Consider the following 9,753-nt stretch of genomic DNA (forward strand, 5'->3'; position numbering starts at 1 on the left):
TAAAACAGTGGCTTAGAAAAACAATTATCATTTATTTTGCTCTAGGGCTTGGCAGGGTCAGCTCCTCTCAGCTCCACGTGGCATGGGTTGGGGCAGATGGCTTTTGGGATGGCTCACACTCATGGCTGGCCAGTCGGTGCCCACCGCCAACCAGAACCTACAACAGCCTCTCCACCGGGCTGCTTAGCTTCTTTGCAGCACAGCAGCCAGATGCCAAGAGTGAACCTCCCAGAACAGCGCAGTGTACCTGGTGTTTTCATGACCTCAGGAGACACATGACATCGCTTTTGCCCTATCTGTTAAGGCAGTGGGAAAGGTCCACCCAAGTTCAAGGGGAGGGAACACCGTTCCCACCATCCCCTGGAAAGAGTCACGTTTCTTAGGAGAACAGAGCTTGTGGAAGGGGATCTACCTTGTGGCTGACATCTTTGAAAAATGCTGGCTGCTCTAGTATGTAGTAGGATTACCCCCCTTTACAGCAGAGGAAATCCATGTAGAGAAAGAATTTCAGTGACTGGCTAAAACCAAGCGTGTGGGTGGTGGCATTGGGTAGGTTGGTGCTGGGCCCTGAAAGGCCTTGAATGCCCAGTGCAGGGTTTTGGTTTAAAGTAGGTAGGCAGTGGGGAACCCCCGAGGTTTCTGAAGCAGGAGGCCACATCAATAGATCAGTGTTTAAGGACAATCAGGCCGCAGAATGGAAAGAGGTGAGGAGACGTGGAAAAGGAAAGCACGAAAGCCATTAGGTGGCTGCGGCCACAGTCCTGCGGAGAGTGGATGCAAGCCCAAGCTGGGGCAGCGCTTGGGGGTTGGAGGGAAGGGCTCGGCCATCGCTGCTCCCCAACACAAGGGCCTAGGGGTTGGGGGGCGGGGGGGCAGTGCCCACCGCACCCTTCCAGGATCAGCGGAACTCCGTGCGCCCTTGCTTCCTCCAACAGGGGCCTCGAGGTAGCGTGCAGGGGCCTCGGCCAGCCCTTCCCCGCCGGCCCCTCGCGCTGGCTTTCACCGAGGGCTGCTTCGATCTCACTGCGCAGAATGAGTCCTCAGTGTTTGCTGAATGAATGAAGGGGTGGGAGACAAGACACAAAAGACAACATCTTAATAAACGAGGGAGAAAAAAGGCAACTAGACCCTAAACTGCACAGAAACGCAGATGTGGGGCTCCTAACGGGAAAACCCCGCCGGAATGGGGAGCCAGGGGGTTGTAAGTGGGCGGAGTAGGAAAAACCAAAGCCGGGGCGGGGCTGGGTTCTGATTGGATGCAGTGCCTGTCAGTCGCGGCCGCTGGTCGGCGAGCCTATCTGCGGGCCGCAGTCACGGGATTAAGACGCCAGAAGCCTCGCGGGTTCGAATCTCTCCCTGCGAGATCTCGAGCACGTCCCTGCGTCTGCGGACTCAGTTTGCTCAGCTGCAAAGTGGGAGTGAGGACGGCGCTTCCCGCCCGGCGAGGCGCAGCGGGTCCAACCGAAGTCGGGGCTCGGTAAGTGAAGACCCATCACCTGGGACTTTCGGCCTGAGACCCGCGCCGGCAGAGGCCCCTGGCGGCGGCGACGTGTGTTTGGAGTAACGTCTGCTCACATCCAACCCCCTACCCTCTTTATCTCCTCCTCCCAGGGCAGGCACTGTGTCCCAGGGCTCAGCCAGGGCCTGGAGGAAGGGTGGGCAAGGGCCGGGGAGTTAGTGGCTTCAAACAGATTCCCTCTGAGGCTGTTGACTATGGGTGGACGGCGGAGTGCCGAGGACAGAAGAGCAGCCCCCGGCGGATGAGGTCCGCTGCCTCACCTGCGGACACCCTGGATGCCAGCCAGGAAGCCCAGGCCCAGTGAGACAGGTCAGGGGGGAGTGGGACTCCCAGCAGCCAGCAACCAGAGAGAGAAGGCGGGGGGGGGGGGCATCTGGGTTGACAGAACGTGCCAGGAGCCATGGCAAGACCTTCCAAGGGGAACGTCCACTCGTTGTCCCTATTTTACAGTTGGGAAAACAGAGACTTAAAAATAACATCATGGCAAGTTAGTGCTTTGGGCCCAGGCTTGCCGGATTCTCAGGCTGAGCTCTTTATCCTACATCATGCGGCCTCTGGAGACAGTTTGAGGAGGGAGAGATATGTACACATTAGCAAGGTGGACTCTGGCAGTGATATCTGGGTGCCAGAGAAAGGTGGGCGCCCTCACATAGGTTCCTGGGCCCCAGGTACCTCTGCTTGGGCTCTTCTTGGATTGGTTCTGTGTTGCCCCAAAACCTCTGGGGTGCATTCCTCTTAGATTCACCAATCAGATCAGGGGAGGGGTTTTGGGAGCAAAGACAAAGTAGATTTCACTCTTGTGTGCTGGAGAGGCTGAGACAGCTGAGCATCCTTGGCCCAGGCAAGAGTCGTGGGAAGTCACTGGGAAGCGGGTACCCGGGAAGATGGGGTCAGTGGAGAGACCCTTGCAAAGCAAACACAAGGGAGGAAGGACCACAGGACGGACTGATGGTCCCCAGATTCCCTATTTTCTCCCTAGGGCCAGATTCGCTCTCAGATTGCAGGGCCCTCCCCTCTGAGGCTCAGCACTGCCCTGAATGAAGTTTCATATTCCCAAGAGTTCCCTGGGCTCTGGGCTAGACTTGGGGCTTCATGCTGTGATCTTCACCCACCTGGCACCCCTCCTGGTCACATCACGGCCCCTCAGCCATCCTGATTGGGGCAGGAAGCTCATCTGGTGCCAGCAGTGGGTACCAGAATTGGCCACACTGCTCTAAGGCCATCAGCAGCCCCGCAGGGCCCCAGCCTTGCCCATACCCTCTCCAGCTGGCTCAGCTCAAGGCCAAGCTCTTACAGCCCTTTGGACACTAGTTCAAACAGCTCCCTGTCCAGCGGGCTGGCCTACAGCCAGGCCAGATCCTGAAATATGCCCCCTTGACTCCCCCAACCCAGCATATCCAAAGCCCCTGTGACCCAGCTTCTCCTAAAGCCTGCCCCCCCCCCCCATTTCTGTTGGATTTGACGTTCGCCCTGTGGCCCAGACTCCCAGGACCACCCCCCGCACCAGCCTTGCCTGGGGACCCTGCCCAGGTTCCAGCTGGCTGGCAAGCCCAGCCAAGCATCACGGCTCCCGAGACATCCCTGAGTGACAGGAAACAACTCGCTCCTTCCAAGAGGCGAAGCTCTGACAAACACTCACTAGGAAATAATAAAGTGGCAAAATAATTCTGCATCGGACACACTTACCAGAGCAGAAAGCGTCTGTGGAGGAGACAACATCTTGTACCATCTATCTTCCTTAAATCCCCACGCTGTGACAAAGTGGAGGGCAAAATCATGATGAATGATCGGACACATTTAGCCAGTACCTGTGCTCTGTAACGAGCGTGGCCCGGGAAAAGGGGCTTTAATGAAGATCTGTGCCCCCGCCCCAAACTGGGCCTCGTCGGAAACAAGTCTTTATTACAAAATTGGCGCCTGGTTTTCATACCACGAAGGATGGAGGCGCGAGGTGTGACATGAATTAACGCCGGCACCTGCAGGGTCAGTCCAACCCTTGCTGGCGGTACAGAGACAAACGGGTTCGGCTCCCGCCACCACCCTGCGTCTGGTTGACAAGGTGCCAGTCGCCTTCCGATTGTGCGGGAACACGCCTAGGTTTTGTTCCTACCCGGCCCGCCATCATTTATTCTGCTGCCTCATTTGAATATGATGAATACTGTAGTCCTTTATTTGTTCACAACAACCAAATAATTGTAGATCCGTGGGCTTCGGGGCAATTAATCACATTTTTCCCTCCACCAATCCACCATAAACATGACATTGAACAATAAAGGACATTAACCTCTGCTTTGCACAAAACTTTGCTTATTTAAACACTGCAAGGTTATTTGTTTTCCTTCTTGCTAGGCCCCAGCCACGAGGAGAGGGTGATGAGGAGAGAAGGCGCACCCCATAACCAGCAGAGGCTCTCCCGCCCATCCTGGCCCCCTGCACGGGGCAAGGAGCAAGCAGGTGCGGCTACAGTTACGGGGGTGGACACCGCCAGGGCAGGGCCCGTGACCATGAGCATGTGTACATAGGCATGTGAGTGCACACATGTGTACCTGGATGTGACTGTGGGTGTATTTGTGTGACTGGGTCCATATTACATGTGTGTTCAAACACATATATTTTTCAAAGTTTGTTCTCAAAGCAGAGGCTCTGAGGACAAGACCTAAGACTGTATGCATGGTTATGTTTGCGTATAGGTGTGTATTGTGTGTATGTGTGTGCATAGGGGTGTGTGTGTGTGTGTGTGTGTAATCGTCCCTATATGTGCACATGTGTGGCGATTTTAATATAGGGTCACATTTCTTCACATTTCTCCCATCAAGAGGTGGGGGTCTCTGTCCTCCGCCACCTGAATCTGGGAAGGCCTGTGACTGCTTCAACTACATGAACATGGCAGAGGGGACATGGTGTGATTTCCAAGGCGAAGTCATACAAGGCCTTGCAGCGCCCACCTTGCCCCTAAGAACAGTCACTCTTGGAGTCCTGAGCTGCCATCTCAGAAACCACTGGCTCCTGGACCCCCGTGCTAGAGAGACCTGGAGACCAGGAGGGAGAGAGATGGCCCAGGACACCAGCCATGGGGGTCATCTCAGGCCAGGGGCCAGACATGGGAGTGAAGGAGTCTCCAGCCTTTTGATTCTCCAGCTGAGGCTCTTATCACGGCGGAGCAGTCACGAGCCACCTCCACAGAGGCCGGGAGCATGGTCAGCTGTCTTTGCTTCATGCCACCAAGTTTGGGGTAGTTTTCTAGGCGGCAGTAGGTGGCTGGAACAGCATGTATTTTCTGTGTGTGCTTGATGCCTGTGTGAATGTGTGTGTGTACGCAAGTATGTGTACTGAATGTCTGCCTATGTATCCGGGGGTCTCAGAATATACGTGGTTCCCAGGTCAGGGCCTGAGAGTCTGAGCATGTGTGTTTGGCAGCGTGCACACGTGGGCGTGTGTTTTTGGGGACGGTGTGTGTGAGTATGTCCGCATGACGCGTTCATTCTCATTCAGCAGATATGGACCAAGCACCTGTCGTGCTACTCTCTCTTTGTCCTTCAGGGAACAAAATAAAGGTGGTATCTTCATGCAGCTTTCATTCTAACAGAGACAGACAATAGATGATAGACCTAAACAGTTCTTGAAAATTATGTATTACATCACATGGGCCAGGGAAGGGGGGGTCAGCCAGTGTAAGGGCCCTACAGTGGGAACGCAGGGCCAAGTTCAAGGATGAGTAAAGAGGTGGAGTGAGTAAGAGAGAATTATAAGGGACTCTCTGTGAGTCAGGCGATGGGGGTCAGTTCACAGAATCCTTGGCTCTCTCCTAGGGACTTGGCTTTTAGTTGTGGGTGAAATGTGGGGTCTTTTCAGGGTTCTGAGTGTGGTGTTTTCTAACCAGCTTTTTAAAAGGATCACAGTGGTGCTTTGAGAGTAGTCTCTGGGGCAAAGGCAGAGTAGGGAAGCCAGTTAGGAGCCTAGCCCAGGTAGTCCAGGGGTCCATGGTAAGGCTGGAGCTGGTGAGAAGTGGTTTATTATGGCTATTTGGGGAAAGTCCTGGAAACCAGATGTCCTGACGGATTGGGATGTATGGTTAGAGAGTGTAGTCGGGGATGGCTCCCGAGATTTCTGGCCTGAGAAACCAGAAAGAGAGAATCACCCTTAGCCAGGATGGGGAAGGTTCTGGGAATAGTGGGTTTGGGGTGGGGGTGGATTGGGGTATCTGTGTACCTGTGTGTCATCATATACATGTATGTATTATGTGAGTGTGTGTACATCTGTGCAAGTGTCTGTTTCTATATTTGGATGGTCTCTGGGTTCACAATGGTTTGTGTACTCTGATGTGTCTATGGATAAACATTTGTGTCTTTAAGAAGTGCTGAGTGGGTATTTGCACTGTGTGTGTGTGTCTATATGAGTTGTAGTGACTTTCTGGGTTTGCGGATTGGCTGGATATGCAGAGCCATGCAGGGACAGTGCTGGGGAGCCCCAACCCCCACCCCGCTGCCAGGCTTGTCTCGGGTGGGCGAGGTGGAGGTGGGGTTCACATAGAGCTGTGTTGGAGAAGCTCCCAAAAGAGGACCCCAGAGCAGGGGGAGCCAGGCTTCCATGGAGCAGAAGTGCTGAAAGCCATTGGCCCCCCGTAGATGGGGCTGATGCCCTTTGCTCCAGGGGGTGCCCACCGGCCAACAGCAGGGGATTGGCCAAATGAATTGTACATTTCCAGAGGATGGAATATGGCGTGGCCTTTGAAAGTGGCATCTTTAAGGAACAAATATTTGGGAAAATTCTCCCCCAAATAATGATATGTGTAAAAGGCAGTTCTTCACAAATAAAAGAGAAGCCATTAGGTGCACACTCCGTCAGCGGGCAGCCCCGGACTTGCCTGGCCTGTGCTGTCTTCCCGCCTAAAGGGTTGAACGGAGGGGCTGCCCCTGCTCATCATGGAGGCCTCCCCTCTTGCCCCAAAAAGCATTGTTCCACTTTTCATTCACCACGGTGCGGACGGCAGCTACCCTCTTGGGTGTGGTATCGTGCCTGAAGCAGATTCATTCCTAGATCCTCAGATACCTAGGGTGCAGCCACTGATTTGGGGAACACATTCTTTTCTGTTCCGATCAGAAAAGATGGTCTAAAACAGGACAGCCGTAGTTGTTTGTAGTTTCGTCGTTTTGTCCCAAGGCTATCTTAACTCTCCCATCCTCTGCCATAAAATAGTCCGAGTTGATCTGGATTGCTTCCACATTTTACAAAAGATCCTATTAGGTCAATGTATAATAAGAGATCATCACATCAGTGACTTTGTACTGATATGGACGGACAAGACAAATGTGGCTCCTCTGCTGCAGGTTTTAGAAAGACACGTGCTCACTGGGGGAGGGGCGTGTATGTATTTACAGTTTATGTAAGTTGTATGTATTGTGTAATACTGTTTTTAAGATCTATCCATGTCACTATGTGTCCTTACGATCCTTTGCTTCATAATAACAGTGAGGGCCAACCCAGAGGACCGCTGTCCCTCCCACAAACCTGCAGCAAGCATCCTTGTAGATTTCTCATTGTGTACATATGTTAGAATTCCCGTGGATCCTGGAGTGTGCGTGTGCTTAATTTGCATAAGTACTATGGGACGACTCTCCAAAGAGGCTTTACCAATTTACACTCCCATTGGCCATGTGTGAGGGATCCGATCTTCCTCATTTCTGCCATTAATTGGTATTACCCAGCTTTCTAGTTTTTGCCAGTCTAAAGGTGTAAAGTGCTATCTTGTTTTAATTTGCATTTCTTTGACTGCTAATGAGTTTGAGCATCACTTCATGTGCTTATTAGCTTTGGGGGTTTCTTTTTCTGTAAATTGCCTGTCATATCATTTGCCCATTTTTCTATTGGACTTGATGCCCTCTTAGTATTGCTTTACAGAGTTCCTTGTATATTCTAGATGTTAATCCCTTGTCAGTTTTAGACTTTGAAAAAAATCTCAATCCTATCATCTGACTCTTAATTGGCCCATGTTATTTTTTTTTATTAAACACTACTTCTTAATTTTGATGTAATCAAATCCAGCAAATTTGTGCATGATGGTTTGTGCTTTTCAAGTGTTGATAAGTAAGCCTCCTTGCTTTTCCCTGAGCCCAGAGAGATCCTCCCCCATTTGGTTCTGTTAGCCCTATGATTTTTAGCTTTCACATTTAGATCTTTAGTTTACTTAAAGCACGCTCTCCCCTCATGCATGAGGATGAACAGGGATTTGGTTATAATTTGCTTAGTAGAGAGAGCCATTTTTCACTAGTCTAAAATCATCCATCCTCTTCCCATCTCCTTTACCTCTGTTAAGTTCGCATGCTTATGTAGGTAGGTCTTGGAGTTCTCTGTGTTTTTGCATTGATGTGTTTTCTGTTCTTGTGCCAGCTCTGCAAGAGCCTTTTTTAAAGTACTGTTTGGTAGGGAAAGTCATCCCCTCTTTGCTGTTTTGTTTTGTTTTGGAAAGTTGACTTTGTTCTGCATGTATCTTCCATTAGTCCACATAATTTTCAGTGTAGATTTACCAAATTTCCTTTTCAAAGAACATACACATATACTTCCACTTATACATAGAATTGTACTTATGAAGGGGATTGCAGTGAATTTCTTCATTAGTCTGGGGAAAGTTGACTTGGTTTTAATATTAAGTCATCCTCTCCAAAGTTTATCAGTTGATTCAAGTTTTAAAGTTCAGTTCATGGAGGTCCTTTTAAATTCTTGGTTTAATTCTCTGATAAGTAATTTTTGTTGCAATTGTGATGTGATTTTTTTATTGTACTTTGTTCTATTCATGATTTTTTTATTACATACTGTATTTATTACATCTTGGTATTTCATTTTCTTATTACATTTTCTAGTTGGCTGTCGCTGGTGTAGGAAAATATTGATTTTTGTAAGTGAATCTCATGTCTGAGCAATTTTAGCTGAATTTTCTTGTTCTAATAATTGGTCTGTTAATTCTGTTGGTGCCTATCTAGATAAGTTAGTCATATCTATAAATAATGACAGTTTTAGGTCTTTCCTTCCAAACTTTACAATCTTATTTCCTTATAGTGTTAATTAGAATTTCTAATAGTTTGTTAAACAGTGTGAGATATTATTAGGGCCATCTTGTTTTTGTCTGGGATATGAAGATATATATGCCTAAAATTTTTCTGTTGTGTATATTACTTTTTGGGGGATGTAGAGAGTTTATCAAATTAAATAAATTTTTTGCCACTTCAAGTTTTGAGCAATTTTTTTAATCATAAAAATGTTCTGATTCTTATAAAATGACCAATTTAGATTATCATACATTATTTCTTTCCCTCTGTTAACTTTGAATTAAATGGAAGAGTTTTCTGATGCTGAACTATCCATGAATTCCTTGAATATTATGTATTATTTCTAATACATTTTTAATGTATTTTTAATACTTTGGATTCAGGTAGCGATTTAATTTTATTTATTTATTTATTTATTGAGAGAGTGAGTAAGAGCGGTGTGGGGGAAGGACAGAGGGAGAAAAAGAATCTTAAGTAGGTTCCAGGCCCAACACAGAGCCGGATGCCAGGCTCAATCTCACAACCCTGAGCCGAAATCAAAGAGTTGGACGCTTAACTGACAGAGCCACCCAGGCACCCCCAGTTAGCAATGTTTTGTTTAGGATTTTTGCATCTGTTTGTAAGTAATATAGGCCTACAGTTTTCCTTTTTGCCTAGTTCCTATCTGGTTTTAGAAGCAGGATTATATTAGCCCCAGCGGATTAGCTGGGCAGAGTTTGCTATTTCTCTGTTTTCTGGAACAACTTGAATAAAATGGAAAATAACTGTCCCTTAGAAGTTTCGTGGGATTCACATGCAGCACCTGTATAAAACCATCTGCACTCTCTCAAAAAACCATCTGGGCCTTGGATTATTGTGGGGTGGGGTGGGGTGGAGAAAGAGATACCTGATGACCAGTTTTATTTTCCTTAGTATTTATTTGTTCGAGTCTATTTACATATCTATTCAAGCTCGTTGTCTCTTGCACAAATTTCAGCATTTTATATTTTCTTATATGTTCAAGTATCTCATATAGGTTATTGAATTTGTTAGAACAGAGTCACAATACTTTTTTTTAAAAAAGATTTTATTTATTTATTTGACGGACAGAGATCACAAGTAGGCAGAGAGACAGGCAGACAGAGGAGGAAGCAGGCTCCCTGCTGAGCAGAGGGCCTGATGTGGGGCTCGATCCCAGGACCCTGGGATCAT

General features: G+C 48.6%; 1 long non-coding RNA gene across 1 annotated transcript in view; it reads left to right on the forward strand.

Moving 5' to 3' along the window:
* The first annotated feature begins 1,309 nt into the window (after positions 1-1,309).
* Positions 1,310-9,753, forward strand: part of LOC309846210 — a 32,330-nt gene continuing 23,886 nt past the window's right edge. The window contains exons 1-2 of the long non-coding RNA XR_014301792.1: positions 1,310-1,477; positions 3,869-3,973. This is a non-coding gene — a long non-coding RNA (uncharacterized lncRNA). The remainder of the gene's footprint in view (positions 1,478-3,868; positions 3,974-9,753) is intronic.

This window comes from Mustela nivalis, assembly GCF_964662115.1.
Source record: "Mustela nivalis genome assembly, chromosome: 13".
NCBI classification, from domain to species: domain Eukaryota; kingdom Metazoa; phylum Chordata; class Mammalia; order Carnivora; family Mustelidae; genus Mustela; species Mustela nivalis.